The following is a 9342-nucleotide window of genomic DNA, read 5'->3' as shown; positions in this document are numbered from 1 at the left end:
AATACTCAAAGCGAGATTGAAAAATTTGAGAGACCAAGTAAGTGCTGGAGATGAAGAAGCTTTCCAAAAGCATCAGCAAACGGTGTAAGTGGTACAAGTATGAAACAAGACTATGGGGACGGAAGAGTCAAGGAAAAGAGAGTTCCAATAAAAATGTTGGCGTAGTGGTAATCACAAGACGCGGACACTTGTGTGGAGAAGTGTCGATATCTCAAGGAGAGGAGCAGAAGAAGTTTGAGAATTCGGGGACGAATTCTTATAAGGGGGGAGAATGTAGTGACCCTCACTAAGGGTAGAAATCTCAAAATAAAAATTCGAGGAAATGGCCCAGAAAAGACTTAAGGAAGTAGCGGAAGTAAAACAAAGAAGAACGACCACAATAAGTCCGAGGAAAAATTCATGAATCGGAGAATGGCCGAGCCAATACTGAAGTGACTGGAGGTGCGATCGAGACCTTAAGGCTGGTCGAAAATTATCAGTCTATGCGGAAATGGCATCCGCGGAAAGTCGGGTAAGTACCGGGAAGAGTACCGAGACATCCAAGGAGTGGTCGAGACAATCTGCCGAGATGGTCGAGAAAAGTGGTCGAGACAATCTGTCGAGATGATCGAGAAAAATGGTCGAGAAAATCTGTCGAGATGATCGAGAAAATTGGTCGAGAAAATCCATCGAGAGAGTCGAAGGAGTCGAAAATGTCCGAGGAACGCCGAGAGAACCAACGATGTCCGAGGCATCGAGAACATTGTCCGGATATTGGTCGAAAGAGCCGATGGCATCCAAAGCATCGAGAGAATTGTCCGGAACTGGTCGAAGGATTATCGACGATGGTCGAGAACTGTCGAGAGTGCCGATAGTCGCGTCCGAGCGATATCGAGAAATTCGAGGATTGTCGAAGACGATGGACGAGGAGGACGGAGCTGGTCGAGAAAACGCGGAAAACATGCTTTCCCAAGGAATTGACCAATCAGCTTACATGCAAGGCATGCAGAGATAATTTTGGTGGTTTAAGAAGAATGGCGCGAGGAGATTGGGCAGTGTAATGCACGCGCCACATGCAGCCAAACTTTTGCCATTTGTCAAATTCCACTAAGGGAAGAAGGAGAGAAGTCGAGCCTATAAATATGGGCTTAGTGGCTTCATTTGGGAAATTTCTCTCATTTCTCTCATTCCACTCAAACGAAAAAGCTTGCTTCTCTCTCTAAATCTAGAGAGAGTGTATCGAGAGAGGGAGAGTTTGTCGACAAAGATTGCCGAGAGAGTTGAGGGAGATCGTCGAGAAGAAAATCAAAGCGAGGTGCTGCTTGTGTCGACAAAAATTGTCGAGGGAGTCGAGGATTTTCGGTGAAGCTGAACGAGGAGCTGTCAAGCGCGAAGGAATTGTCTGATCCGCGGTGCCGTGAAGTCCAAACATCACCGATCGCGTCAAGGTGAGTTCTGCGGTAATTGTTTGTTGCATGTAGACTAGATTCTTGGTAGAATCAGTTAGATTGTTGCATGCATAAACTTGGTAGGATTCACGCTAGATTCATGTTAAAGATTACACCGAATTTGAGCTAGGAATCACCATGTAAGATCGCGAATGAATTTGGATGCATTTTAAGCAATTTTGGACTTGCATAAAATTTTGGGTTTAGTCGCATGCATGATCGAACCTAGTTTTACTTGAATTTATTCTTGTTGAAAAACCGGTATCATGCATGATTAAATGATTAAGTATTTTGCAATATATTGCATAATTTTAATCGAGGTTAAGACATGCTTAAATGAACCTTAAGGATTTAAATGATTAAAACGAATAGGTTGCATGTAAAGTGGGAGCTAGAGATTTAAATGGTTAAATCATAAACGGTTGCATGCATAGTCAAACTTGTTGCATTAACTTGCTTAAGTTGCTTATATTGCTTGCATGCATGTAGAATAATCTTAAGTTGCTTGATTTATTTTCTTGCTTCTTGGTTATTATTCCATGTTAATTTTCTTGCTTGATTTCATGCTAATGTGCTTGATTTATCAATGCTTGAACTTGTATTTGTGTGTTTCAATTTTATCGTAGCCTCTCGAATTTATTTCCTGAGTCTTAGCTAGTGTAGAGTGTCGATAATTCTAGTTCCACAAGCGTTGTCACACGTGAGTTCCCGACGACCACTCACGCGGGGACACTGTCACGGCTAACTAGCTACTAGCGTGACCGCTACATGACGATGTAGCTAACTTGCGGGCTCATTGCTGGTGACCTTTGTGGTCTCGGCATGGGAGATGGTACGGAACGGAATAGATTATCGAAGGGCCCTAGGTGTAAAGAGTTTAGAGCATTCAAGTATTCCTTGTCTAAGTCTATTCGTCTTTACATGCGTGTGTTGTCTAAGATTTTAGGATAGTTTAAGTATCCCTTGTTTATTCTAGTCGTCTTAGAGAGTTGCGTTTGGTTCAAGAGTCTAAGTGCTCTTTAGTCGTCTTGTGCTGTGTATAGCGATGTCTAGATCATCGAGTCAAGTCGTTGAATCTAACTTTTCTCGCTATGGTTTAAATTGCTTCCGCTATGACTTTTGTTGCGTTGCTTTGATTACTTGCTAGCTTGTTTGCCTTGCTTGTTTTCTTTGCTTGCCGGGGTAGTTGGGTTGGGAAGTTAGTATCCTGTTTAGGAGAAAGGGGTACCCAGACTCACTGAGTAATCTTAGATTACTCATGATAATATTTTGGTCTTGCAGGGAAGCCTAAGCGAGTTTAGAGCCGGAGCAAACATTAGGGTACCGGATAGGGTTTTACGTGTTCTTTGTAAAATCTTATATTTTGTAAACTGTTATGTTTATTTTCCCGACTATCTTTATATATATTGCTTTAATGATTTATTTATGATGAATTATTTTATTAAAGTGATATATATACGGTTTTCAGGAAAACATCGCAAGTTGCAAACGATACTCGGCCTTGTCCGGGCCAACACAACGCGTGTTGTGGGATGCAAGGGTTGCAAAGCCTAAGCGAACCTCGGCCGTGGGCGGAGTCGCGTCCAGGAGGACTGGTCGGGAAGCTGCAGCTTCCGTCCCTCGACCGGACCACCAGGGTGCGGTTCCCACAACAAGTAGCGTCTCGGCACCGTCCGATGGCCTCCGTGGTCATAGAGCAGTTCGGGGGCGTTACAGATGGTATAGAAGCTTAATCTCAAGACTACTTCACATCCAAGACCTTATCAGCTACAGTGGTTGAACAACAAGGGTGCTTTGACAGTCACGCAGCAAGTGATGGTGAAACTAGCGATTGGGAAGTATGAGGATGAGCTGCTTTGTGATGTTATTCCAATGAAATCAAGTCACATCCTTTTGGGAAGACCATGGCAGTTCGACAGAAGAGTGTATCAAGATGGTTACACCAACAAGCAGTCATTTGAGTTCAAAGGGCGCAAGGTCACTCTTTTACCACTTACACCCAGCGAAATCTACAAGGACCAGCTTCACATGAACCGCAAGGATACAGAGAAAGTGTCTCACAGCCTGTACATCAATCACAGCGAGTTCAACAAGCTATTTGAGCCAGAGATGACCACATTCAAGTTTGGGTATAAAGAGACACTCACCTGCACTACGCCAGCAGAAGAGCTTCCACGCGAAATCATAGAGATTAAAGAGGAGTACAAGTATGAGTTTCCAGAAGAGATATCTCCAGGTTTTCCGCCACTATGTGGGATAAAGCATCAGATCGAATTGGTACCAGGTTCAGCTCTATCGAACAGACCAGCTTACAGAACCAATCCAGTAGAAACTAAAGAGCTTCAGGAGCAAGTAGAAGAGCTGATGAGCAAGGAACACATTAAAGAGAACCTCAGTCCAAGTGCAGGTAAGGATAATGTAATCACAGATGCATTATCCATGAGGTACACTCTCATTTCTACTTTGCCTTCTAATCTAGTAGGATTTTATGAGACTGACATCGACTTTGCTGAGAGCTATGGCAAATGCCATAAGTTTGCTTTTGAAAACTACTATAGGCAGGATGGGTATCTGTTCTTTAATGATAGATTGTGCATACCAAGAGGATCCATGAGAGAGATGCTGATCAGAGAAGCTCACGGAGGAGGACTAGCTGGACATTTCGGAGTGTCAAAGACTCTACTTGGACTGCAAGAACACTTCTATTGGCCTCAAATGCAGAAAGACGTTGAGGAGGTTTGTTCTAGGTGCCATATATGCAAAATGGCGAAGGGTAAGGTACAGCCTCACGGCTTGTACACTCTTCTAACGAATCCTTCTCAACCTTGGACTCAAATTTCTATGCATTTTGTTCTTGGCTTACCTCGAACCAGAAATGGTAGAGATTCTATTTTTGTTGTGGTTGACAGGTTTAGCAAGTTGGCTCATTTCATTGCAAGTCACAAGACGGATGATGCTGTTATTGTAGCTAATTTGTTTTTCAGGGAAGTCATAAGGAGGATCAATGACAACGCATATCAGACTGATCTTCAAGGTAAGTATATCATATCATCAACAGTCAATGTTTCTGACTTGCTCTCTTACTATGCAGATTCCGATTTGAGGACAAATCCTTTTGAAGAGGGGGAGGATGATATGATCGTGGCAAGCAAGGAGCCAGAGGCTGCAGAGCAACCGGAGGTGGTGGGAAGGATCACTCGTTCAAGAGCTAAGGAGAGGGCCAAGGAAGCTCATGCATTCATAGTGACGGGTCATTCAACCTACCAAGGATCCAAGTCTTCAACATATCCAACCTGAAGACTTCACCCGGTAATGATGACTAGGTAACTTAGGTGAGAAGTTTGTACTCTTTTTCCCATAGCTGAGTTTTGTCCCAATGGGTTTTCTCAGCATGGTTTTTAATGAGGCAAATGGATCACTACGTCGAGTTATCTAGAAGTCATTACCAATGGGGAATAATGTACTTCTGTACTAGTTCAAGTGACTTCTGTACTACTACAGGTCACTTAGACGTTTTGCTGTTTTCTTATTTCCTTAAAACGTTTTGTTGTTTTATTTTTAACTTCCTGCTGTTTGGAGTGTCGAGCCTAGGGTTAATTATAAAACCCACAGCCACGCCTCCTTTGTTCTTTAGTGAAGAATGATGTTGTGACATGAATTGTTGATCTTTCTTCCTCAATTTGATTTCTTGAATGCGTTCTTGAATTCTGGGTTTCTAAACACTTTGTGACATAGAAACTCTTCACTTGTTTCATTCCATACAACCACCTAAACATCTATCTCCATCAAACCATTGTTTTCTTCCTTCGATCTTCACACATCATCACCCAAAACCATCCGTTCATCATCACATTCCATCCACATCACTTGTCACTCGGTTATCAGCCTTCAACAGAGTCCAATCCTAGGGGAAATCGTATCAATTCGATAGTGCAAAACTCCAATCTTTTTCATATATAAAATTTATTTCTCTAAGGACAAACTTTCATGAATTTCTATACAATAGTAACCAAATTCCCAGTCACTGCTACAACCTTTCAAATTGTTGAGAAATTCTAGCGCCTAAACCATATGTTCATATCTTCATTGTTTACCCTAAGAGAACGAAGCAAATCTTTAGTTTTACTCTCGAGACATTTTTTTTATTTTGGTGATGCATCTACTTTCTTAAAGAATACATCAACATGTTCTAAGCCTCTCTAGATTTCTTATATAAATATTAAAATTGTTTTTGATATGAAAAAGAATAAAAGACATGAAAGATGTTTCAAATTCCTCTTTATTTATAAATATGTTTGCTTTTAATTTGAATTGATAGATGTCATTCTCTCCACTGCTGACTTGTCACTCATATGGAGAGAGTTGAGCAACTTTCATAATATAGATTTCATATATAAAATTTATTTCTCTAAGGACAAACTTTCATGAATTTCTATATAATAGTAACCAAATTCCCAGTCACTGCTACAACCCTTCAAATTGTTGAGAAATTCTAGCGCCTAAACCATATGTTCATATCTTCATGGTTTACCCTAAGAGAACGAAGCAAATCTTTAGTTTTACTCTCGAGACATTTTTTTTATTTTGGTGATGCATCTACTTTCTTAAAGAATACATCAACATGTTCTAAGCCTCTCTAGTTTTCTTATATAAATATTAAAATTGTTTTTGATATGAAAAAGAATAAAAGACATGAAAGATGTTTCAAATTCCTCTTTATTTTTAAATATGTTTGCTTTTAATTTGAATTAACAGATGTTATTCTCTCCACTGCTGACTTGTCACTCATATGGAGAGATTTGAGCAACTTTCATAATATAGATTTCATATATAAAATTTATTTCTCTAAGGACAAACTTTCATGAATTTCTATACAATAGTAACCAAATTCCCAGTCACTGCTACAACCCTTCAAATTATTGAGAAATTCTAGCGCCTAAACCATATGTTCATATCTTCATGGTTTACCCTAAGAGAACGAAGCAAATCTTTAGTTTTACTCTCGAGACATTTTTTTTATTTTGGTGATGCATCTACTTTCTTAAAAAATACATCAACATGTTCTAAGCCTCTCTAGATTTCTTATATAAATATTAAAATTGTTTTTGATATGAAAAAGAATAAAAGACATGAAAAATGTTTCAAATTCCTCCTTATTTTTAAATATGTTTGCTTTTAATTTGAATTGACAGATGTCATTCTTTCCACTGCTGACTTGTCACTCATATGGAGAGAGTCGAGCAACTTTCATAATATAGATTCTTGCCAATCTAATCTTCTCTCCGTTTCAACCAAATTCATAACTTTTATGTCACCACATTCATTTATGTCACATTACCAACGTACATCAACCTATAAATCTTGGATTCTAGAGCTGTTATTTCTTTTACAAGTCAAACACTCAAACTAATAGCATCATGTTTTTACATTCAGAGGTGATGGTTGAGTAATATACCATAATGTTTATACATTCTATAATAGGATATATTTTTATCCAAATTTTGTTTTAGGAAATTATATATATATATATATATATATATATATTATAAAATAGTTATTTTTAAAAAGTATTGTTTCTTTAATGTTTACATAGTACAAACACTACAAAAAGTGTCCATTATAGCACTGATAACTCGGATTTTGCAAATGCTATTAAAGATGATACACGACTTTTTCTAATTATATCATAACATTTAAGAAATGCTAAACCTTTTAATAGCAGAATGGAAAACTAAAATCATGTATGACTGTATAAGTACAATATTGTAGGTTTTCTATCCAAATATAACAGTAAATACGAGACTAATATTTACAGTAACAAAAAAAAATTAACCAGTTAAATTAGTTACATTAGAGTAATTAAAATCAGAATATTGCTGCAGAAATTATTGCTGAAAAAATCTGTATAAAATCTTAGTTGTTTAGAATGGATATTTCTAAATATCTTATTTTTAATACACTGATTTTTTGTTTTATCTTAGTTAAATTGTCTTAATTATCCTTAATGATCTTTTTCTTTTACTATTTCTAATAATATCACACTTTTAATGTTATTTTTATAAATGTACATCCTAATTAATATAGTAGGATTGTTATATCTGCAATTATACATTCACACTAAATCACACAATAATATTTTTAGATTTTTATTAACGACTGCAAACTAATGAGAAAAAAATCTGTTTTTTTTTTTTTTTTTTTGATAATTCAGGAGTGAACCTAAAGGCTATCTAGGCCCAAAGACTAATCTCTTGGGGCCGGGAAAACCATATTAAAATTTGAACCCTGTGGCTAATGCTACTCGAACCCAGATGACGGAACTTTATGCTTTATAGAAAAATCTGTTTTGCTTTATGGATTTTAAGTTTTGGTAAAAAAATTACAAGCAGGCACATCTAGTTATGAAGATATTGTCGATTTGTATAGTTTAATAAAAAGGACAAAACAACAAGTCGATGTGTGATGTGAAAATAATGTCAGACGCCACTAAAATCTGACACGTCCAGTTTTAGATGGCCATACTCTGCCTAACAAATGATATACACAAATACAATATACTGTACGACGAACAAATGATTACATGAAACTTTTTGTTACCTCAATTTCTTAATTTTAATAGATATATAAGTTTTATGGTTTTATTTTTGGAATCAAAAAGTCAAAGATAATATACGATTAAGAACCTCGTAATAAGTTTGAAAAAACATTTTGAAGTTGATGTCAGGCGGGTCATGAGATGGCATAAAAGCAGACGATTTTCTGCGGATCAGAGAGCGTATTAGGCAATTTTGTGATTTTCTTTGAATTTCTACTGGAGATCGGTCTCATGCTGGTCGCCGAGAAATTTATTCTTTCTTCCCCCTCTTCCTTTCTTTTCCTTTCGAGTGTTCTCCTGCTGTGTCATGGCGGATCCCTCAGACCCCTCAGATGGATTTGAATTTCAATCCCTAGATCAAGTTCTCATCTCGTCACCTTCAACCGAATCTGATCAACTCTCCCCTCTCCCATCCTTGATCTCGAGGTCAGTACCTTATGCTGATGCGCCGTCCCATGCTGAAAGATTTAAAGCCTCTCTTCGTAACCTTCAGAAGATCGACTCTCCAGTTCACATGGAATATGGTATTCCAGTAGTTCAAGCCCCTGGTTCAGTCCTTTTGAAGTTTGCTGACCAATGGAAAGGACATATTGTAGCTCAATTTCATGGTTTAGTTCCTCCTGCGTCAAAAAATTTCTCAGATCTGAATCTAGTCTGGGGAAAATATGAAAGTATTACCATTAGACATGTCTCCAACACTTCTTGCCTCATTCTCATTCCATGTGTTAGAACTCGAGAATGGGTCCTCCAAGTGGGTTACTGGCAAGCTGGTAATTGCGCTTTCAATGTGTTTCCTTGGTCCATTGACGCCTCCCTAGAAGTTCAGGAACTAACAACAGTGCCTACTTGGGCGGTGCTTCACAATGTGCCCCCGCAGTTGTACTCTCTCTCTTGTATTAGCCTCATTACTAGTGCAATAGGTGAGCCTCTTCACATTGATAAGTCAAAGCTTGATCCTTATTACATGGGGAAAACGAAAGTCAAAGTGGAAATCTCCTTGGAAAAGTCACCTCCGTAGACCATCATTGTACGGGATGAGGCATCAAATCTCGGTCAAAGTGAATGTGTTGTATCCTCGTTTACCTCCTAAGTGTTGTAATTGTGGACGGTTTGGGCATCTTCTGAATAGATGTCCCCAACCACTTATGAAGCAGAAGGCAGGAGTAGTGAAGAATGGTGGGTTTGTTGCGGGAGGGGTTGCCTCTGCGGTCTCTGACGTGCCTCTGGGCACAGGTATGGATCCTAGTAACGCTGTAGCTAGTTCCATTTCTTCTGAGACTTTACCTGAGTCGGTTCCCCCAGTGGGGAAGGACGGTCAAC

This window comes from Camelina sativa, chromosome 5 (assembly GCF_030686135.1).
Source record: "Camelina sativa cultivar CO46 ecotype springtype chromosome 5, ASM3068613v1".
In the NCBI taxonomy this organism is placed as follows: Eukaryota; Viridiplantae; Streptophyta; class Magnoliopsida; order Brassicales; family Brassicaceae; genus Camelina; species Camelina sativa.
This window is presented reverse-complemented; position numbering follows the sequence as displayed.